We start from the raw sequence: 24266 nt of genomic DNA, 5'->3' as shown, positions 1-24266 counted from the left end.
GCATGTAAATACTTGTTTTGACTTTTGTAGTTTCGGTATACATATTTGATTTGCTTTTGAATATTGTTCCATGCTTCTTCTTTTTTGCTTTCGCTATGTTTTCATCCTCTATTTCGTTATCCATTTCCGGTTTAGTTTATCATTCAAATAACGCAATTCCGATTGCGATGTTTGTTATCACTTACTTGTGTGCTAGTGTGCAAGGCTTTTGGATAGTCACCGATCGACGCTTATTACTCGAGTGTTCCGCTTTATTTGCGGAACACGATTTCATTCACTCATGTCGTGTTCTCATCTTGGAGACACGTTCCTATTACTTTATATCTGCTTGTTTGGTTTGCTTGTTCCTCTTGCAGGTGTATTATGATTATGCTCGACGTGCATTTCGACCTTTGTGTGCTTTCATGGATAATTAGTGTGCTAACTATTTGCTTTTTCTTTGCTAGCTCGCCTGCGGGATCCTTAGTTTCCTTGCTCTCTTCGCTACGATTTATGGATCATAATCTGTTTGGTATTGGTCCCGTTTCATTTTATTTTTCTCGCACTTTATTGCTTTCTCGGTAGGACTTAGACATGCATCTGGCAAAGCCCTCGAAAGAGGCTCTATTTTTGTTGGTATGTTTACATTTGTGCTTTGCGGCAGAGAATCACGGTGTAATAAGTCCTATATGGCACTCCGTTAAGTCCTCTTGGAAGGCATGTGGAAAGGATTAGCAATCAACCCCCGCACAGTCTCATCGAGTCTGTTCGGTATGCGCATCCTACACGTTGCTTGCTTCCGATCCAGCACAAGATCTTGTTATCGAGTATGTCAGGAAAAGGGTTCATGTAACCGAACCCCCGCATTTCCTATAGCTCGCGTCGCTCGTTGTTGATGCTCGGTGTACGCACGCACCGTTTTCCTTTCCGATCCGTGAAGGCTTGGTTGCTGAGAGGGATCCGCTCCTCTTGTCTATGGTCCGATCATTTTCACGAGGTCTAATTCTTGGTTGACTCGGGTGATTCGCTCCCCTTGGCTATGGCGGGACCGCTTTTCTACCATTCGGATAGTGTCGTTGGTTTGTTTGCTTTACGAGCGGAGCTCGTTTGTGTGATATTATTGTTTGCTTTCGCTTTTTTCCCCATAGGTTGTTAGCTTAGTTTATACTTGTACCCTTTGTATGATAACATTAGGTAGCAAGCTTTCCCCCTTAGCTTAGGTTTTCCTCATGCATATTTTAAAACACAAACCACACTCTTTGATTTTCTTTTCTTAAGAGCTTGTTATTTCCGCTCCATTCCCAAGCCTAAGTCTCCAAAGGTCGAGCAGCGGAGTGCGAGTGTAACTCTTTCACCTAACAAACACAAAACAAACAGAAACTAGTTAGTCGAGCTACGGTACCTCTGATTCCTCAAAAAGGATGCGTAGGCAGCGGGGTAGGTCACGTGCTAGTACAACCCTTTCTTTTCCCTACATTCTGCATTTATTTTAGTTCAGATTAGCGTAGATTTGTTACACACCCATAGTTTTAGACACTAGCGTGGATACCATCGAGTACGATGGGCGCGAGGGGTGCTAATACCTTCCCCTCGCGTAACCGACTCCCTTACCCTTTTCTCTGGTCCTAAGGCCGATGTTTTGCTTTGTGGTTTGCTGGCATTCCTTTCCTTTTCAGGATAAATATGTTAGTGGCGACTCTATTAATTTTCGCGGTAGCGACAGATAACAGCAATAATAATAGAGCAGAAAGTAAAGAACGCAACAATATATTTACCCAGTTCGGAACAATCCTTCCTACTTTGGGGGATACCAATCCAGGGATGAAACCAATATACAATAGTATCAATTCGAAGCTAAATAGTCCCAGTTTACACTTATTACTTAATCACTACCCTTTCTATGACTTCTACCTAAGACTCACCTAGGTATGAGGCCCTCCTCAAATCCCCTCAATCACAACGCCCTGTGACAAAATAATAAGAAACAAATAAAACTAGAAGACACTCTTCCAAGACACACACTCCTCTATACTTAAAATCTTACGAGGATGAAATACTCTCCTTGCTTAACAGCTCCGGAGATCACACAACATTCAACACCTACAAGTTTGTGAATGTACACATATGGAACTTACAGAAAAATAAGGATTCCTAAAACCCTAAAACATATAACATCAGTTCCACCTAAAACTAGGTTACAACCCTTCTATTTATAGATTTATCTTCGACTGGACTGGGCTTCAAAATGCAGCAAAGAGGCTGCCAAAAATATGCTACTTTATCTCCAAGAAAATAGGTCTTCCATCCAAAATTTCCTATATTGTCTCCAATAATAGAAAGTGTGGAAATCACTTGGTTGAATCAATCTTGGTAAAAATATTAGCTAATTGATTTTTCCAAATATTCTGAGCTGAAACATGAGATTCCTGTAGCAATTAAAACCGCCTGATTCACTTGACAGACCAGCTTCTACAGTCAGGATGTCATGCTAGAATGTTATGACATCTTGTTCGACATGTTGAAGTCTGAATGCTAAGTCATCTTGCATTTCTTTCAACATGATGTTCCTCAATATATTTTAGCAAAATGCATGCCAACCTTAGAGAAACTACACCTTCCCTTTGCGTAACCAACACTCTTACCCTTTCTCTTGGTCGTGAAACCTTGCTTTCTCCCTTATAGGTTTTCTTCATTGTTTTCCTTTCTTCTCGTGGGATAAATAAACATTTGATGGCGACTTCATTGTTTAGATTTATCCAATTGCTTCAATATGCCAACAAAGATCATGTAGCTTTGGTTCTAGATTGAAACTTGGTTCTTCATAAAAATGACTTGTAATTCAAGAATGAAACACTAACTTCATCTCTTCAAATCTCCAAGCTCAAAATTGCTACGGAGGAGTTCTAGTATTTTTGGGAAAGCCCTAAACTTTCGCTAAAACTTTCATGTTTGGTGTTTCTTCAAATTTCAAGAAATCTTAATGAAAAGTGACCTCAAAGTTGGACTTTTTAAGGAATCAATGTGTCTTGAAATTTTTCTAAGTGTTGGAGAAAAAGTAGGCAACTTCATGGCTCCATAACTTAAAATCTATTCACTTCTTGGAAGAATGATCGAATTTACAAAGTTGTAGATTTTAACTTTCTCTTTAAATTGAGATTTGGCGCAAAAAACTTTGCCCAAGTAATGAGGGAGTTACATCCTTTCAAAGTTGAGTAAAAAAGATGTATTTTTCTAGAAAAAGTCAAAACCCTAATTGTTGACCTTTTTATTCTTAATTGATTTTCTTGACTTTTCTTGATCAAATGAATTCAATAATCATATATTCATGATTTTGATCTTCAAAAGTTCATTGTTGACAAATTCCTCAAAAGTCAAAGATGATCTTGAATAATTGACTTTTTCCAAATGAATTGATTTCTTCTAAGCATTAGTGGAATCAAGCTCTTCTAGCCAACTGGATGTTAGGAAGGGATTACAATGAGGTATTGGAGACCCTTGAATCATTTTTTGAGCCATGGAACCATGCTTTGACCAAAAGTCAACTTCTTGAGAACTAGGTCAAAAACCCTAATTGTGCACCAGATGAATTTTGAAATTTGTTGATCTTGAATTGAACCACACTTGGGTTTGGATATCAATGAGAGAAATCACTTGAGCATATGAGAAAGATTGGGCCACCTTGTGAGCCACAAAACCCTAATTTTCTTGATCTCCTTGTTTAGTCACCTATCTTAGAAAACAAGCAACAAGCAAACACAATATTTTTCTATATTTTTGGTTAGAAAATGATACATGAATGATTTATGAATGATGATAGTGATGAACATACAGTTTGAGATCTAATGCAAATAAGGTGGGATCTTATGGTCAAAAATTAGGGTACAAGAGTCAACATACTAGTTGTACCGTCACTCCTTCTACCAGACCACCTCTTCCACCTGATTTTTATTTCAAAAAGTCAACAACAAATCAGCTTCATTCAGCATCCTCTTCCCTTCTTCCATTGGAAAATCTATTTGGTGTTTGAACTTGCTTAAACTTGAATCCAAATTTTCCTCTCCTATATTGTCTCTATAGTGTGGCTTTTGTATGGGCACTGAGGTCGGCACCTCTTTCAAGAGTGCTATTTGGAATGGTTCTAATAGTTTGATGTTGGACTTTCTTGTGCTCTTAGATGCTAGCAAGGAAAAGGACGTGGACATGGATTTAATGGGGTCGCGAGCGGAGGACGGTTGGGATGTGGCTCTTTAGGCATCCCTTCAAAGGTTTCCGAGGCTGTCGCGGTGTCTGCTCAGCAGTTTTAGCTTCGTTTTAATTCTGTTTGCATGCCCCCTTTGATTGTTGACATGGTTAAGTGGCAGCCAGATCAGGATGCGGGTTACTTGGAAAAAAGTTGGTACGAGGTTTAGTTCAATTTACGCTCAATTGACGGTCTTGATCACGGTCCTTTATCGGTTGTTCGAGATATTTGGAAAGCTCAAGTTCCTTATAGAATCAAAGTCTTCGGGTGGAGATGTTTGTGGAATAGGCTCCTTTCGAAGGATCGGCTCGTCTACATAGATATTATTTTCTCATTAACTGATGCTTTGTGTTCCTTTTACTCAGGTGAGGTCGAATTGGTTGCCCATATTTTCTTGGAATGTCCTTTTGTTAAATTAAAATGGAGGGGCATTTTTGTGTGGTGTGGTTTCTCTTTTCATAATGGTGGTTTATTTTGGTTATCCTTGAAGAAATGGTTTGTTGAAGGTAGGAAATTAGGGGTCTTGAAAGGCAAGGCGTGTTCTATTTGGTTAGTAGTGGTGTGGAGCATTTAACGTAATAGGAACAATATTATTTTTAATGGTTGTAAATTTTTCATTTCTAACATAGGGTGGAAGATTAAGTTGTTTATTTGGAAATGGTTTTGGATTGGAAACATTTCTACTAATAAGTGTAACTTTTACGAGTTTTGTAAAGAATCTTTGTTGTTTATTCGCTAAGATTCAATTTAAAATTCTGGTGTAACAGAGCCAGATGTCTTGAAAGATGTCGAGACATTTGATCTATTAAGAAACATCAGCATGGTATATACAAATTTATGCCAAACCGAAAGACAAATGAAACCAGTAATTGTTGACCCAGTTTGGTGACAAACACGCTTACTTTGGGGGCATACCAAGCCAGGAATGAACTCCACTATCAGCAATCTTAATTCAGGGCTAAACCGTCCCAGTTTACACCCCCTCAATTAATCCTTACCCAATGACCTTTCTACCTAGATCCTCTCTAGATATGGAGTATCCACATCCCACTTCCTAACACTGCAGTGATGTTGTACGGTTCTCCAGTCCCAGGATTTGTAGCAACGACCTAATACCCAATTCATTCTAATCACACAGAAAAACAGTTTGGAAGACACACTTCCATGACAATCCTTGGCCAAGACTCTTGACTATGAACAAAAAACTTGGAGTTAATTCAAAGCTTCCTCCAATAATAACACGTACTCCTCTTACCTAGAGGTTTCGAGGATTATGGTGACCTTCCCACAACCCGGAAGGTTCACTTGACCTAGCACTAATGATTACATCTTTTCTATTCTTGACTGGCTTCCTTTTCTAGGTTACAAAGTCTTCTATCTAAAAGTTATACCCAACTGGATTTGTGCCTTCAATCACAATATATTAGCTATTTAATTATCGATTTAACTTCTGCTACAAACAAGGTCTTCAATCTTTTAGTTTCCGAGAATATCTCCATATTTAGAAACTGTATAATCTTCAAATATTCTGATTTGATTCATCTGATTGCTTCCTCAAATCTTCTTATTGATTCTTTTGACCTGTTAAATAATTCACGTCTTTATTTGATTTGCATAATATTCATGGAATATTTCGCACTCTTCTGTAGTAGTTAAATCGTAACTGATTTAACTAAAACTCTTCACTTCAGCTCAGGCATGATGTGTAACACCCCTTTCTAATACCCTAAATATTTAACATATAATTAGAGTAAATAAGTATGCATATAAACAAAGGGCGTCACATCGACATTTCCAAAAACTAAAAGCTTTCAAAAACCAACATCATCCATCATCAAATATACAAGTACACCTGGTCATCAAGGTAACACCTTTCACTTGTCATAATTCATCAAAAATATGCATTCACAACGGAAATAATAAATACTCATGTATTTCATAAATGATCATGTTCCATACCATAATCATATATCAATACCAATCCACAAGATAATATCACATCATATCCAAGGTATTCGGCACTATGGCCTCTCAACAACAAATAACAAACATACATGTTCACAAGATAGTATCATAATACATATCCAAAATAAAACATGAGTTCAATAATACTAATCCTAACCAAGTATTACATGACCAGAGCATTGACTCACTACCTAATCACCCAACAAACGCGGATACTCTCCGGCTAAACCTCGCACGAACTACTAATCGTCAGAACTTGCACGTTACCAACAAAGGGCAACACTTAAACAGAAGAGTGAGAATTCAAATCATTATGAAGAAAGTATAATAAAGTACAATGATTTAATTAACAATCATAGAAATTCATCACACCTAGCATAATCATGTAAATAGTATTATCCAATATATTTCACATGTTCAAGTATGCAACAAAGTTCAATAGTATAATATTCAAAAGGATTCAATACTATTATGTCAAATATGTACACAAACCATCATTATCACATATTCACATTTATCACCAAATTATGTATCCAAACATCACCAAATTCAATTATCACATCCCATACACACATTAAACTCTATGAATTATCCACCAATTATACATATACACATTCATAATGAATATACTATTCACATATATAGGCCAATTATAAAATACGAACACAAATTCAAATTAACACTAGTAATCATACTATCTCATGTTAATTCACATTTGCCAATATATATTAATACACACTTTCACAATCAAATAACTAATCGCTAGGATTCATGCCATACGACTACCCACAAAGAATCATTATAAAACAACATCATTGGCATAGCAATACATTATTCTCAACATAAATATTCAAGCCAAAACACAATTACGGTCAAATTCTCAAAATACCGTAATTTACCGATAAACCGAATAATTAATCCAAGTCCAAGTATATTCCAAACATAATTAATTATCACATATTAAAGATTATCATCAAAACCTTATAATCACAAATCATAGAAAGTTAGGGGTTTCACCCTAAACATGTCAAAACATAGAATTTGAAGAACAAAATCCCTAAATCATTTTAATATACCCATTGACCCAATCATACTAACCCATAATAATAAGGATTCTTCCCCTTACCTTGGTAAATTTGGACTCTTTCACGATAGCTCTAAGCTTTTCTCCAAAAGAAATCCCTCCTAACGTCATTTGGAGATACACCAAAAAACCAGTTCATAAATCGGCTTATCAGACGAACTTAAAAACCTAAAAATGAAAATCGCTCCTGTCAGAACTTACCTTTACGAGTCAGCAACGCCGTGTCCAAGTTTCAGAACGATCCAACGGTTGGATTGAGAGATACGCCGATTTGCCAAGGTGGTTTTCTGCTGAAACTTGTTGTGAAAATTGAGGCTTCCTCTATAATTTTTCTTCTTCCCTCAAGTGCTCTTCCCTTTGAACTTTTCTCTCTTCTATTTCTTCTTTCTCCCCCAAAATGAGTTATGATTCTCCAACCCTAATCTCTATGCTTACTATCTCTTATCTTAATGGGCTTAACCCATAATCCATCTATTATGTTATATTCTACCACTTAGGCCTAAATCATTAAAACCTCTCTAATTACTTAATTAAGCCAAATAACACAAACACACACATAATTAAATACTTAAATAATTATTATATCACATAATAACTAAATAAATAAATAATTATTAACAACATTAAATAATATAATTACTAAAATAATAGCGAATAAAATCGAGTTGTTATAACTCTCAGCCACTTAGAATATTTTCGTCCTCGAAAATACAATCGACACAACCATCTCAACGCAAAAACCATACTACTCTCTCCAGATTCGTATCCACACAAAGGTGTTCCACACCTTCGGCCATACATGTAACGTCCGTAAATTCCTTAAATTAATTTAATTAAAATTTAAATTATTTTAATTAAAATTTAAATTATTTTATTGGGATTATTTTGGCTTTTCTCTAAAAATTATGGAAAATAATGGAATTGGGCCGAGGTAGTATTTAGTAAAATGAGGGGTGCTATTCACAAGGCCTTTTTACTAAAGTATATTGTTTTTCATAAAAGAAGGAAAGGGGGGAAATTGGAGAAAGAACGTGAAAGGAGCAAAAGAGGAGAAGAGAGCAAGAACGTGAAAGTGCAGAAGCAGAGAAAGAGGAAGAGTTCAAGAATTTGGCTAAGGTAAGGGGGGACTTATCTGATTAGCATCTATTATCGGGTTAGGAGTTAATAGCATAGAATAGATGTGGAATTCGTATCAATTGAGTTATATGATAGGTTTAGGGATTGGGTTAAATTGTGTGATTTTTAATCCCTTGTTGAATCCATGATGTGTATGATGTTATGGTGTTAATTGATACTTGAAATGTGTATTCTAATGTGCAATTTGTGTTGTATGTGTGGTTCATTTTTCTGAAACTCGTACTCGTATGATTTTGAGGGCATTTGGGATGTGTAGAATGTTATTTTCTGCAGGTTGGGGTTTCTGAAATTATCGGTTCGCGCCGCGTCCAAGGGTTGGCACCGCGAAGGCGTAACTTTTTCTCGTTTCGCGCCGCGTGCATATGTTTTCGCCATGAACAGCTTGGCAGAGAGCCAAGGATTTTTTAGACGCTCAGTTCGCGCCGCGAACTAAGATGGCGCCGCGTGCTGTTAGTGTTTGGGATATTTTAAAAAGTTCAAAGATGCATAACTTTTTAACCGTTGGTCCGTTTGATGTGCTGTTTCGAGCTAAACGAATCTATAAAATAATCTATATGATGATGATTGATTTTTTTTAGAATGATGTGAATACATGTACGTTATTTCTTATTGATGATTGTCATACCCCAAATTTGTCCTACCCTACTCATATGGCTTATGGTTCATGTACATACATCACTTAGGTCATAACTCACATTCATGCAGTCGTATCATTGGTACTATTCAAAAGGCTAGCAAAGAAAGAGCTCTATTGCAAAGAAGTTTGATCGGAGAACAAGGAAGACTGAGGTATAATCATGTGGCTCTATGTTCATTGAAGTCCTCCTAGATTGGGGTGTCTCTCTGCTTCGAATCAGGACATTGATTGAAGAGTGCAAGCTTGCAAATCATCTGGTTCGTTAAATCAGGGTTTCTTTGACCAAAGTCAACCAGTTGACTTTCTGGTCAACATTTAATCGGAAATGGCTCCTATGTGTGGAAAACTTCTCATGCTGACCTTGTGGAGGGGTTTGTTTGACTGGATTCGATTGGAAGAGGTTTAATCGGGAATTTCATCAATAGTCGGAAAAATCGGAACAGTTGACTTTTGGGTCAGAATCAGAGGAATTATTCAAATATTGACTTTTGGTGGAAAATCGGGCAAGAAAAGTCAAAGAATGGATAAAATCGGGAGTTTGACAAAAAGCTGCCAAAAATAGAAAAAATGACAAAAAAGGCAATTTTCAACACTTAGAAAAATTTTGGGTGTTTTGAATTTTGTTGGGCAGTCCACTTCAGCATTGAATTACACATGGCAAACGGCATTTTTCGAAAAAATTTCCAACATCAAAGTTCTTCCTCTCATGGAGGAGAACAACTTTGTAGTTGGACACTTTTTTATTTGAAGCTTGTATGAAGAGTTGAAGTGGTGTGGAGTTTCTGAAAACTCATTTAAATCAAGGCACAATCCAGGTCACAAGGCAGGTCATGACCCGGCATTTTAACAAACACATGGCGTGCCAAATCTCCAGCCATTTTTAGAGCTCTACAGAAGTGCTATGAATGCAAACTTGGTATCAATCTCTTCCTTGCCATCTCCTCTATCCACTGAAACAAGAATTGGGACAATTGGACAAATATTGAGTGAGATACAAGCCTTCAAAGTGGTGCCCCAACCCTGACCAAACTCTGCAGGCAGCCATGACACAGAATTCTGGGCACGCAACGCATTTCAGCAAACACGTGGCGGGCCAAATGTCAAGGCCTCTTTCTCCTTCCACAAGTCTCTATCTTAAACAAGCCCAGTTCTAAACTATTCTTTGCCATGTCCTCTATCCAATGAGACCAGTATCACTGATTTTGGACATGTATTGATCGAGATAGAGAGGCTCAAAGTACCACCCTCGCAGAGTCACAATTTGGCCATACGCACGGGACTGCATGCTGCTGGGCGTGTGCAGTGATGGTTGCATGAGTTCAAGGCCATTTTTCTCATATTTCTAAGCCTTATCCTGAGATATTTTCAACACCAATCTTGTTCTATCCCATGCCCTCTTTGATATGACACCGTTCTTGCATCATTTGACCACCCATGGCTTGAGATATAAGTGTCTAAAGTGAGCACCATAGCATGAAGAAAAAGAGCAATTGCAACATACACCACAAGTTAGAGTCCCACATTGAAAAAATGAAAAAAGGTGATGGTGCAAGTCCCACATTGGAGAAATGGAAAAGGTGTGTTGCAAACTACATTTTTCAAGTCCCACATTCAAGAATCCAAATCACAATCCAATCATTGACAATATAAATAGAAGCACATACATTCACATAAAAGGAGAAAAAAAAAAGAGGAACAACTTGAGTCTCCCTTGCTTAAGGGTGCCACTTGAAACGTTCAAACTCTCTCTCCCTCTCTCTCTCTCTCTCCCCCCTCTCTCTCTCTCTCTCTCTCTCTCCCCCTTCTCTCTCTCTCTACTCTCTCTCTCCTCCCTCACCAAACTAGGTAATAAAAATAGTTTTTTTATTCTCTTTGATTGATTAATTGTTTTTTTCTTTTAGATAAAAAACAACAAAAATAATTTTCCTACCAACTAGTTTTTTAAATTTCTTTTAAGTGACTTTTAATTAGCATTTTTGTAGAATTTTAATAAATAGTTTTTCATACAAAAAAAAACCATAAATAGATAATAGTCTTCTTTATTAATTCAAATTAATTTCTCTATTAAATAAAAAATGAAATTGTTTGTGATTAATTTCCTTTATAGTTTGTGTGATTTTCTAATTGTTTTGTGAATATTTTCCATTGTGAAATGTCTAAAATGCCCTTGGTCCTTGATGTTGGTTTTAATCCATTTAATTGTTTTTTCCTCCCTATTTTTCTTTTAGAATATCCACAACATAGATTTAGAAACTAGAACTAGTTCCCTATTTTCATTTCTTTTTTCTTTTACAACCATAAAACATTAATAAATACTTGAATTAAATCCCATAAAAAATACAAAGAAAATACTAAAAAACACTAATAATCAAAGTGAAAATTCTTAAAAAGGGAATGGAAGCTTGAACCTCCCTTGCTTAAGGGAATGTTCGAGTGCTTGGATCTCCCTTGCTTAAGGGTCCCATTCAGGCGTAAGTTCCCAACTTCTAAAAAACACAAACCATAGAGTAACTCGAGTTTCCCTTGCTTAAGGGATTTCCTCGAAACGCTCAAACTCTCTTCTCTATCTCGCCTCCGAGGCATTCTTTAATCGGACACGTTATTTCCGCTCCATTCCCAGCTTAAGACTCCAGAGGTCGAGCAGCGGAGTGCGAATGTAACTTCGTCCACTAAAAAACATAAAAACAAACAAAAACTAAAGAGCCGAACTACGGCGCTCTGATTCCTGAAAAGGATACGTAGGCATTGGGTCGCGGGGCCTAAGCGAGCACAACTATTTAAAACCCTTATTTTCCCCGTGTTTCTTTTCTTTCATTTGCATGCATTCCCTTAGTAATTAAGCTTTAGATTTATACACCCTTTAGATAGCAACAAACATAGGTGGATACCATCGAGTACGATGGGCGTGAGGGGTGCTAGCACCTTCCCCTTGCGTAACCGACTCCCGTACCCTATCTCTGGTCGAAAGACCTCGTTCTTATTCATCGTAGGTTTTCTGATATTCCTTTCCCTCCTTGGGATAAATATATTGGTGGCGACTCTGTTGGTCATTTTCGCGAGCGTGCGACAATGATGATGATTGATGCGAATATATGTATGTCTTTTTTTGATGATGATGATGGTGATGATTGAGATGTAAATGAATTATGCTAATATATATGAACATACTTGATGATAATGATGATGATATTGATGATGATGATGATGATGGTATGAGTACGTTGTATATGTTTGCATTCATTCATAATCATATGTTGATGATGCTGTATCCATGATGACATGTTGGATCACTAAAGGGCATGATTCCCATTGTGCGGAATCTGTGCTGGCAGGGCCTTATCTTGATGATGTTGGATCGGTCATGGGTTATTCCCATTTGATGATGTTGGTACCACATGCATAGTGTCAGTCCATACCTATGCATATTTTTATAACATGATTGGATGTATTTCAGTGTTATAAATATTGATGATGTGTTGGTTGTTCGTTTGTGATGGTGAAACTTGTTGAATGTCTGTTTATGAAACAATTGGGTGAATGATGCAGCTATGATGTGTTATTGCTTTATAGCCTTATAACATTTGTTAATTATGATGAGACTCACCCTTACATGTTGTCATTTTCAGATTGAGGATAACGGCTGTTCGACTCGGTGAGGATTAGCTCATGAGTCAGTTTTTAGTTAGCGTCAGGTGTCATGCTCTGATAGTTGTAACACTGGGGACGCGATGTTTAGAGTTTATGTTTTATTACTCTAGTTGTGTTTTGATACTTTGAAGGATAAGTTTTAAAGATTTTAAACTTAGTCCGTTTGATTTAATTTCCGCTGTGTTAACATGAAACATTTTTTATTAAAGATGATTACCTCAGTGAATGCATGACATGGCTGAATGATGTTTATTTTATTATTAATTGTGGCACCCTTATTTCATGTACTCTGAATGATTTGTTTGAATGGCCGCGGGGTTAGTAAGGGGTGTTACAATAGTGGTATCAGAGCATCGTCGGTCGTTATGACCAGAGTCTTAGTGTCAGTTTTGTTTCCTGTGTATACGACTAGTACGAGTTAACTGTCGATACTTCTGTTCTGATTAAATTGGTTATGATTTAAGCAGAGCAATGTCTAAAAGAGGAGGAAGAAACGATGATGCTATCACTGAGGCTCTGGGCATGATTGCTGGTGTGCTGGGAGGAAATGCAAATGGAGCTGTGATTGGTGCTGACAGGCAGCTGAACAATTTTCAAAGGAACAATCCTCCGTTGTTCAAGGGCACGCATGATCCTGAAGGTGCTCAGAAGTGGCTTAAGGAAACTGAGAGGATCTTCAGAGTCATCGATTGTGCTGAGAATCTGAAGGTGAGATATGGTACTCACATGTTGTCAGAAGAGGCTGATGACTGGTGGATGGCTACCAGGGTTGAACTGGAAACCGATGGTGTAGCTATTTCTTGGGCCGTGTTCAAGAGAGAATTTTTGAGAAGGTGCTTTCCTGAAGACGTACGAGGTCGAAAGGAAATTGAATTTCTGGAACTAGTTCAAGGTAGCATGACAGTACCAGAGTATGCTTCGAAGTTCGTTGAGTTGGCGAAGTACTACGTTCACTACAACAATGATGAAGCTAGTGAATTCTCGAAATGCGTCAAGTTCGAGAACGGTCTCCGTGATGAGATTAAGCAAGGTATCAGATATCAGAGGATACGGAGATTTGTAGACTTGGTGGACTGTAGTAGGATCTTCGAGGAAGATAATATTAAGCTGAAGTCATCTCACTCTCGCGAGTTAGGTGACAGAAAAGGGAAGAAGCCTATGGATAAGGGTAAGCCATATGGTAGAAATAATCCAAAGACTGGTAATTGGAAGAAGCCTGGTGAGGGAGACTCCAGTGCTTTTGTCATGTGCTATAACTGTGGTGAGGTCGGGCACCGTAGGAATGAATGCAAACTGAACCAAAAAAAGTGCTTCAAATGTGAAGAAGTGGGTCATGTTGCCGCTGATTGTAAGAAGAAAGTTGTGACTTGTTACAATTGTGGTGAGGAAGGTCACATTAGCCCACAGTGTCCTAAACCGAAGAAGAACCAAGCGGGAGGAAAGGTTTTTGCTTTGTCTGGATCAGAGACTACTCTGGAGGATAGACTAATTAAAGGTACGTGTTTTATTCATGGCACAACTTTAGTTACGATTATTGATACTGGAGCAACTCATTCTTTTATTTCTTTGGATTGTGCTAAGAGGTTGAATTTGGAAATATCTGAAATAAATGGAAGTATGGTTATTTATACTCCTGCGTCGGGTTCAGTAACTACTTCGTCTGCATTCTTGAATTGTCTGATTGACATTTTAGTAGAGAATTCAGGATGGACTTAGCGTGCCTTCCGTTGAAACAACTCGATGTAATCCTGGGGATGAACTGGTTAGAATTTAACCGTGTTCACATCAACTGTTTGGCGAAGACAGTAATCTTTCCTGAAGAAGTTAATTCTGATGATCTGGAAATGACAGCTAGATAGGTGGACGAAGCTATCAAGAGTGGTGCAACGGTGTTTATGTTGTTTGCATTAGCGAATTCGAAGGAAAAAGTAGTGAGTAGAGAACTACCAGTGGTATGTGATTTTCCAGAAGTTTTTCCGAAAGAAGTGAATGAATTACCACCAGAAAGAGAAGTAGAGTTTTCCATTGAATTGATTCTGGGAACTAGTCCAGTGTCGATGGCACCGTATCGTATATCGCCGTCTGAATTGCCTGAACTGAAGAAGCAGTTGGAAGAATTGCTTGAGAAGAAATTCATGCGTCCTAGTGTTTCTCCGTGGGGTGCGCCTGTGTTGCTAGTGAAGAATAAAGAGGGTTCAATGAGGTTGTGTGTAGATTACAAACAATTGAACAAGGTTACTATCAAGAATCGGTATCCCTTGCCGAGGATTGATGATTTGATGGATCAACTGGTTGGAGCATGTGTATTTAGTAAGATTGATCTGAGGTCTGGGTATCACCAAATTTGTGTGAAAGATGACGACATTCAGAAGACTGCTTTCAGAACAAGGTATGGGCATTATGAGTATTTGGTAATGCCGTTTGGGGTTACTAATGCACCTGGTGTCTTTATGGAGTATATGAATAGGATATTTATCCTTATCTCAATAAGTTCGTAGTGGTGTTTATAGATGATATCCTAATATATTCTAAGAGTGAGGAAGAACATGCGGAACATCTCAGAACCGTGTTGAAGCTGTTAAAAGAGAAGCAACTTTTTGCCAAACTGTCGAAGTTTGAATTTTGGTTAGAGGAAGTCAGTTTTCTAAGACACGTGATTTCTAAGAATGGTATTGCTGTTGATCATATGAAGGTAGAAACTGTGTCTCAGTGGGAAGCTCCGAAGTCAGTTTCCAAAATCCGTAGTTTTCTTGGTCTTGCGGGTTATTACAGGAAGTTCATTGAAGGTTTTTAAAAGTTAGCATTGCCGTTAACTAAATTAACCAGGAAGGGCCAGACTTTTATTTGGGATGCAAAGTCTGAGGAAGGATTCCAAGAGCTGAAGAAGAGGTTGACTAGTGCTCATATTTTGATTTTGTCGAATCCGACAGAATCATTTATGATTTATTGTGATGCTTCGTTGATGGGTCTGGGTGGTGTATTGATGCAAAATCAACAAGTGGTTGCGTATGCGTCAAGACAACTCAAAGTGCATGAAAGGAATTATCCGACTCATGATTTAGAGTTGGCAGCGGTGGTTTTTGTTTTGAAGTTGTGGCGACATTATTTGTATGGTTCGAGATTTTAGGTGTTCAGTGACCATAAGAGTCTGAAGTATCTCTTTGATCAGAAAGAACTGAATATGAGGCAGAGAAGGTGTCGCACGCTCGCGAAATGTGAACAGAGTCGCCACCAATATATTTATCCCAAAGAGGGAAAGGAATATCAGAAAACCTGGAATAAGGAAAGGATAAGAAAAGGTCTTTTGACCAGAGATAGGGTACGGGAGTCGGTTACGCAAGGGGAAGGTGCTAGCACCTCTCACGCCCATCGTACTCGATGGTATCCACCTATGTTTGTTCTATTCTAAGGGTGTATAAATCTAAAGCTTAATCACTAAGGGAATGCATGCAAATGAAAGAAAAGAAACACGGGGAAAATAAGGTTTATAAATAGTTGTGCTCGCTTAGGCCCCACGACCTAATGCCTACGTATCCTTTTCAGGAATCAGAGCGCCGTAGTTCGGCTCTTTAGTTTTTGTTTGTTTTTGTGTTTTATAGTTGAACAGTTACATTCGCACTCCGCTGCTCGACCTCTGGAGTCTTAAGCTGGGAATGGAGCGGAAATAACGTGTCCGATTAGGAGGAAGAATGCCCTGAAGGCAAGAGAAAGAATGCCTCGGAGGCAAGAGAGAGAAGAGATAAAATTGGTTTGTATTTTTTAGGTGTAATTCCATGATGGACAAAAACCCACTACAAGGCTTCGCATCACTTCCTTACTTTGTTTAGGTTTGAGCCTTTATTAGATATTTTGAAATATTTTTGGTTGGGTGTCTTTTAAGGGAAATTAATTTGTGACTTGAATCATGCCTTAAAAAGTCTTTTTGAATATTTAGAGAACGCACATCGAGGCCTACACCACAACCGTTTCTCTAAATAGTGGTTAAGAAATACAAAGTTTTGGATATTTAGAGAATGCACATCGAAGCCTACGCCACAATCGTTTCCCTAAATAGCGGTTAAGAAATACAAAGTTTTGAATATTTAGAGAATGCACATCGAGGCCTACGCCACAATCGTTTCTCTAAATAGCGGTTGAGAAATACACCGAGGCCTACGCCTCAATCATTTCTCTCCCGCTAAGTGGGAAAGAACATACATCGGGGCCTACGCCCCAATCATTTCTTTCACACTAAAAAAAGGTGTAACACCCTGGATTTCCGCTTACCCCGCAGGGCTTCCGGCCTACCAAGCATGTCACCAGCTTAATCAATAATCCCCCCTAGGTCCGCTTATCGGCTGCCCAGGAAATATTGTTTTTGCCTCCCGCAGGAATCGAACCATGTACCTAGGGGTTAAGTACATATTCATAGCAATTCCTGCTACCAATTGACCATATGGTCAAGTGGTAGCAGGAATTGCTATGAATATGTACTTAACCCCTAGGTACATGGTTCGATTCCTGCGGGAGGCAAAAACAATATTTCCTGGGCAGCCGATAAGCGGACCTAGGGGGGATTATTGATTAAGCTGGTGACATGCTTGGTAGGCCGGAAGCCCTGCGGGGTAAGCGGAAATCCAGGGTGTTACATTAAAAGGCGCCTTTTAATGTAACACCCTGGATTTCCGCTTACCCCGCAGGGCTTCCGGCCTACCAAGCATGTCACCAGCTTAATCAATAATCCCCCCTAGGTCCGCTTATCGGCTGCCCAGGAAATATTGTTTTTGCCTCCCGCAGGAATCGAACCATGTACCTAGGGGTTAAGTACATATTCATAGCAATTCCTACTACCAATTGAGCTAGTAGCTCAAGTGGTAGCAGGAATTGCTATGAATATGTACTTAACCCCTAGGTACATGGTTCGATTCCTGCGGGAGGCAAAAACAATATTTCCTGGGCAGCCGATAAGCGGACCTAGGGGGATTATTGATTAAGCTGGTGACATGCTTGGTAGGCCGGAAGCCCTGCGGGGTAAGCGGAAATCCAGGGTGTTACATTTTGCCGATGCTTGAATCGCGAGATTGAACCTTGGCTCAGGTGCGTCTCGATCTTTTTCTTTAAGCTTTTTGAATCTTCTTCTTCTTCCTTTTCTGAATCTGTGAATCGTTGTTGCCGAATAGGAGAGTCTTGAGATTGATGATTGATGAAGAGGTTAGCGATTGATGGCTGAGCTCAGGTTGATTCAGAGCTCAAGGCAAGCTCAGAGCAACCTTGGTGATGAGCTTTGCGTGATGAAGATGGCGGAGAGACATTGATGGATGGGGATGATGAATGGGCGTGGAGTGTGGATGAAGAATCGAGAGAGATTGAAGGGTGATGTGTATGGAGATGAGAGAATGGTTGTGGATGAAAGATAGAGAGAAGAGGTTCGAGAATGATTGTGATGATTTGTGGAAAAGTGGTGGAAGAAATTGTGGGCACCCACTTCTGAAGAAGGAGTTCTAGTTATATAGGTGAATTTCTCTGATTTCTCTATTAGGGTAAAGTTGGTAATTCTGGTAGTTATGAAACTGATTTTCTGTTGAGAGTTAGTTAGCGATCTGTAGCTGTTTCTGTTATGTGTTTAGTTATAGGAAAAGCTGAGGTTAGTTAAAGGTTAGAATTCTGTTAGAGAGTGGTTAGGTTGTTAGGAATTGAGACAAGTTAGTTAGGTTGGTTAAGTCTGTTATAACTGTTAGAAGCTAGGGTGAAACTGAATTGACAGTTAGTGGTATGGTTTTGTATTAATTTTGGTAAATGTATGGCTGCATTTTTGTGTGTATGATTTGTAGTTACAGGGTTGCTGATTTTGGTATTCTTTTGGAGAATAAAAGTTAACTGGATTTGGTTAAATGGCTGCTAAGTGCTTGGACATGTGGTATCTATGAACACGCTAGGGTTCTGTTTTGGTTTTATACCTTGTGATCCGAATTATTGTTGGCAGGATGTTACAAATTCTGAGCTCTTTTTTTTTTTATTTGCAGATTGGTGGCATTGGAGATACGGATGTGTTGCTGCCAGTGATGTTACCTTGAGGGCAACTTAGATTTAGAAACATGAATCTTCTTGTGAATGATGGAATGTAAATAGAACTTGAAGCTTTCTTTTTTTCTTTTTATAACTGTTAGAAATTATAATGTCTTTGTAATAAGTTAGAACCATCAATTTTGTAAGCTTGGAACTTTGATGTGTAAGACTTTAAATGAAGCTTGTAATGAGTTTAGCATTGTGAAATATGATGGGAAGCATTCTTAAACTTAAGATTATAGATAATGCGCATCCTTTATACTTTTCAATCTCGCTCCATTTATGCTATTCGGAAACTTGAGTGAATTTAATGTGGACTCTTTAATCAAAGGGTCAACTTCTTATGGGTCGACTTTGACAATGAATCAATGCCTTATCCAATAATTTCCAAATTTGAAATAATTCTATGAAACCATGTCAACTCAGGTTCCTACATACGAACCTCAGTAGATGACTTGTAATCAAAGTAACCAGGTGGCCCAATACTTTAAATGATAGTTAAACACAACTTGAACCAAGCTAGAAGAGATGATGAGCATAAGTTGAATTAAGCCTTAAATGGCGATGAATACCCTGATCCATATTTCTGAGAAATCTATCTTGACATACCCATATGAAGTCTTATGATGAAGTCCCATGTAAAGATTTGTATCATAAGCAAAGAGATCGAAACAACTCTTGATACCAGAACCCTATGTATCCAATGAATGCATGTTGCGTATAATGACCTAATAGACGTATGCAAATGAATGTGAAATTTAAGCCAATTATAAATAAGTTAAGATGGGCAAATTTTGGGGTGCAACAGCTGCCCCTATTTAATCGTCTTAAATCTGAAGGAGAGATTGGCGCTAGCCTTTCGAGCATTCAAGGTAGAAGAAGATTAAATACCAAGTGAACCTGAAAATTTGCCTGAAGAAAGATGGAATCCACTGGGGTGAAAAAGATATTAACTCTGGGTTAATTATATTAACATGAGATAGACATCGACTCTGGGTCGAGGAGGAAAAGCAAGTCAATTCTGGGTTGAGGAATAAAGGGAAGTTAACTCTGTGTTGAATAAGAGGTAAACATCAACTCTAGGTTGAGAATAGAGGGGGAAATCGGTATTAATGGGACAAGATATGGGTATCAACTCTGGGTTGAGACAAGGTAATTCAACTCTGGGTTGAAAGAGGGTAGATGAACAATTAGAAATAACCGTCAACTCTGGGTTGAGTGGGAAGAGACAAGGGATAACCATCAACTCTGGGTTGAGAGGGAAATAGAAAAGGTAACCGTCAACTCTGGGTTGAGTGGGAAAGGACAAAAGCTAACCGTCAACTCTGGGTTGAGTGGAAAGAGGTAAATGATAACCATCAACTCTAGGTTGAGTGGGACCGGAAGAAGGTAACCGTCAACTCTGGGTTGAGTGGGAAAGGAAATTAACAAGAGATAACCGTCAACTCTGGGTTGAGTGGGAAAAGAAAAGGATCAACTCTGGGTTGAATAAAAGATGACTGTCAACTCTGGGTCGAGTGGGAAAGGAGAAAGATAACCGTCAGCTCTGGGTTGAGTGGGAAAAGAGAAATCAATAAGAAATAACCGTCAACTCTGGGTTGAGTGGGAAAAAGGATAAAGGATAACCGTCAACTCTGGGTTGAGTGGGAAAAGGAATCAATTCTGGATTGAGTAAAAGATAACCGTCAACTCTGGGTTGAGTGGGAAAAGAGAATATTCAATTCTGGATTGAATAAAAGGTAACCGTCAACTCTGGGTTGAAAGGGAATGATGAACAAGATAACCGTCAACTCTGGGTTGAGTGGGAAAAGACAAATGATGACCGTCAACTCTGGGTTGAGTGGGAAATAAGAAAGGATCAGCTCTGGGTTGAACACAAAAACATCAACTCTGGGTTGAAGAAAGATGAACATGATTGACTTTGGGAGATGACGCCACAATGGTAACTCTGAGTAATCCAGTGGAACATCAATTGAATGCTTGTAGGGATCTCATCTGATGAGTAACTTGGCTTATGCTTTATATGCAAATGTTTGATTTATTTTATGCACTTCTGAAGATGCGATGCAATGATTTCTATATGCAGTGTACTGATTGATTATTCAGGGTTTCTGCTTTGATGTGGAATAGATCAGGTGGAGTTCTGAAACTGTGCTTGAGAATCGAGGTAGGGTGGATGCCCATGTTTCATTGATGATTGGATTATTGAGGGATAATGCAAATGAGAATGCAATGATATGTATGATATGTATGATGTATGTATGATTATGAGTGAAATGATTGTTTCCGAGATATAAGGAATGAATGGAGTGTGCCCTTGCAGAAAAGTCATTGCTTGTGAAATTGTTGGTGAAGGTGAGGTGTTTGGATCGACCCCTCGACACTTGTCTCGATACCTGACACTTGATTGAAGATGAAGAGGTGAATTGTTACTAGCTTGCCCCAGTTTGTATGATCTCTTGAGATGGAACTTTGATAATGCTTGAATCATGGAGATTTGAAATGGTCAGCCCCAGTGTAGATCATGGAATGAATGCCTCAAATTGAAAGGAATTGTTCCACCAGATGGATACTTCAACTATTTGCCTTGCGGATGACCAAACTTTGCCCTTGTAAGATTACTCGATGGAATTTCAATGTTGAACTTTCCTTGGTATCAAGTACTTATTTTCAAGTTGGAGACAATTCTGTTTTGAAAAGGATGATAAGAATGCAATGCACATGTTAATCTCAAAGAAAAGTTTTATTTGTCAAAATGTTGTACTGATACTAACACAAGTGACACAGCAACATTAGGAGTCAGTTTGACATGATTTCACAGTTTGCATGCTTTCAGAACGAACCCTGCTTCAATTAGGACTTTTTAGGGTTGTAACGTGGTCGGGTTCACGGTTTGAGAAACAAAGGATAAAGGCTCAAGTTCTACTTAACCCACCCCTCTTCGTGATGTTCTCCAGTCCTACGTTCAGCTAGTTTGACACGAACATTCACCTTTCAGGAAGGATTGTGATGGATGAGGATCCTTTATGGTTTTGATGGAGGTGGCAGTCACTCTTTGGTGCTTTCATTGATGGTTTCGACAACTTGTCCCTTGGAGGATTTTTCTTTTGCTTGTCTTTTGCTTTCCCTAATTTTTGCCTGGACAAAAAGTTTCTTTTGATTGTTTCATTGTCCAACGGGATATGCCCTAATTTTTGCCTAAGTCATTTGCTTCAAAGCTTTTCCTCTTTTTTTTTACTTAGAGGGCTATTGTTTCTTTCTTTTTGATCACGATTCAATACTTTCTTTTCATTCCTCTTTTTTTTTTACCTCGTTCGGGAACAAGTTGTATGATTTTTGTGATTGACTTGATGAAAAGGTTGTGACTGCCTTTGTTCTTAGTGAATGAGAGACATCCATTGTGGATTGTGCTCTTTTTCTTTTATTGTGAGATATGAGATGTGATTGATCCTCTGATGGAATACCTGAAAGTTGAGCGCTCGGTCGCACTAACTGAAGACTACCCTGCCCCTGGTTAAGATTGAGGGTTTTGTAATTTTTGAAAAGAAACTACTACTCCTTAGGCTCAAAGGGGTTTACGAAGGTTTCACTCCCTTATAGCTCCGGTGTTTAGGAATTGAAACAATGCCTGTACATCGTCAGCAGGATCTTTGTTCTAAAAGCATACAGTTAGTAGTTCATGTATTTTTTTTTTATTTTTCATCATTCTCCTTTTTTGTTTTCTTAAGACAAATGAGTGAAGTATCAATGAACATAATGACAAGATGAAATGATTTGAGAAAAACATGTATATTACATTATTTTTATTTATTCAAACAGAATGAATTTCTTACAATGAGAAGTACTTGATAACAACAAAAGTAATACAATTGAAAATACTAAAGAAATCTATACAATGGCAAGCTTGGCCTTATTCTAATGCAAATGAAATGTTCTCTGACAAACATAAAGTCTTCATGGTCCACTGGTGGAAGCTCCATTGTGAGGTGGCATGGGATTGTTGATAACATTAGGTGCCACAGGTGCAAACGCAATCTCTTTTGCGTCAAGCAGATCCTGAACTTTGTCTTTTAGAACTCTGCACTCTTCAGTAGTGTGACCAGATCCTCCTGAGTGGAATTCACACTTGGCATTAATCTTGTAATTTGGAGGGAGGGGATCAGGAGGAGGCCTAGCTTCCGCTAATTGAACCAGTTTGAGGTCGAGCAAGGTAGCGAGAAGTTGGCTATAAGACATTGGTACACGATCATACACCCTTTTTGGCCTATTCTGCCTCTGTTGACCTTGTCTTTGTTGATAACCTTGCTGGTGTTGTTGTTGAACATATTGTTGATAAGGGACCCAAGGTTGTTGACCAACAGGTGCCACATAAGCTTGAGGAGCGGTGGCGGTCACTTGATAGCAAGGAGCTTGATCATGAGCAGAAACAATACTAGTCTCGCCTTCTTTCTTCTTGACGAAATTACCCTGAGGCTTCTTGTACCCATATTGATTAGCAGCAGCAGCATTGGAGGGATTCTGGATCTTACCAATTTTCAAGCCATTCTCAATTCTTTCACCAATCCTGACTAGATCGGAGAAGCCAGAAGAAACACTACCCACCATCCTTTCATAATAGTGCCCCTGAAGAGTATTCATGAACATATCAACTAGTTTGGATTCAGAAAGTGGTGGATTAACCTGAGCAGCCATTTCTCTCCACCTTTGGGCATATTCTTTGAATGTCTCATTGGTTCTTTGCACTTGATTCTGTAGTTGCAACCTAGTCGGTGCCATGTCAATGTTGTATTGATATTGCTTGAGAAAGGCATCAGACAAATCCTTCCAAGATCGGATCCTATTACGCTCCAGGTTCATATACCAGTTCAAAGATGCCCCAGACAAGCTATCTTGAAAGCAATGGATGAGCAATGAGTCATTGTGGATGTGAGAAGCCATCTTACGACAATACATGATGATATGGCTTTTTGGACAGCTTAAACCCTTGTACTTCTGGAAGTCGGGAGTCTTGAACTTGGGCAGAACAACCAGATTAGGAACTAGGCACATCTCTTCGGCATCCATTCCATAGGCACTAAAACCTTCAATAGCTCGAATCCGTTCCTCAAGGATTTGGTACTTCTCAGCAGATCTCTCAACGGGTTGAGCTCTTTCAACGGTTGGAATTGGATGCATTTCTGGATTAGCAAACTGAGGACCACAGAAAGCAGGATAAGGAATCTCTGTATGAGGAGGTGGAGTAGGAAATGGGCAAGTAGGCCCAGTCATAGTTGGCACTCCAGAAGTTACAGGCATAGGTCCTCCTTGGTTTGAAGCTCCAAGAGTATCAACAGTCATGAAGCTAAATGGCATTCCAAGAGTAGCATTAGTCCTTGGTTGGAACTCAAGTGGATTAGTAGAAGGTGGAATGACATCAGGTTGACTAGCAGCAGTTTGATTAGCAGGAACAGGAATCTCTTGTACAACAGGAATCCTTTCATTTCTCAAAGCTTGGAGGGCTTCCAAAATAGCATCAACCTTGCCTTTCATTT

The sequence above is a fragment of the Vicia villosa genome, linkage group LG3 (assembly GCF_029867415.1).
Source record: "Vicia villosa cultivar HV-30 ecotype Madison, WI linkage group LG3, Vvil1.0, whole genome shotgun sequence".
In the NCBI taxonomy this organism is placed as follows: Eukaryota; Viridiplantae; Streptophyta; class Magnoliopsida; order Fabales; family Fabaceae; genus Vicia; species Vicia villosa.
This window is presented reverse-complemented; position numbering follows the sequence as displayed.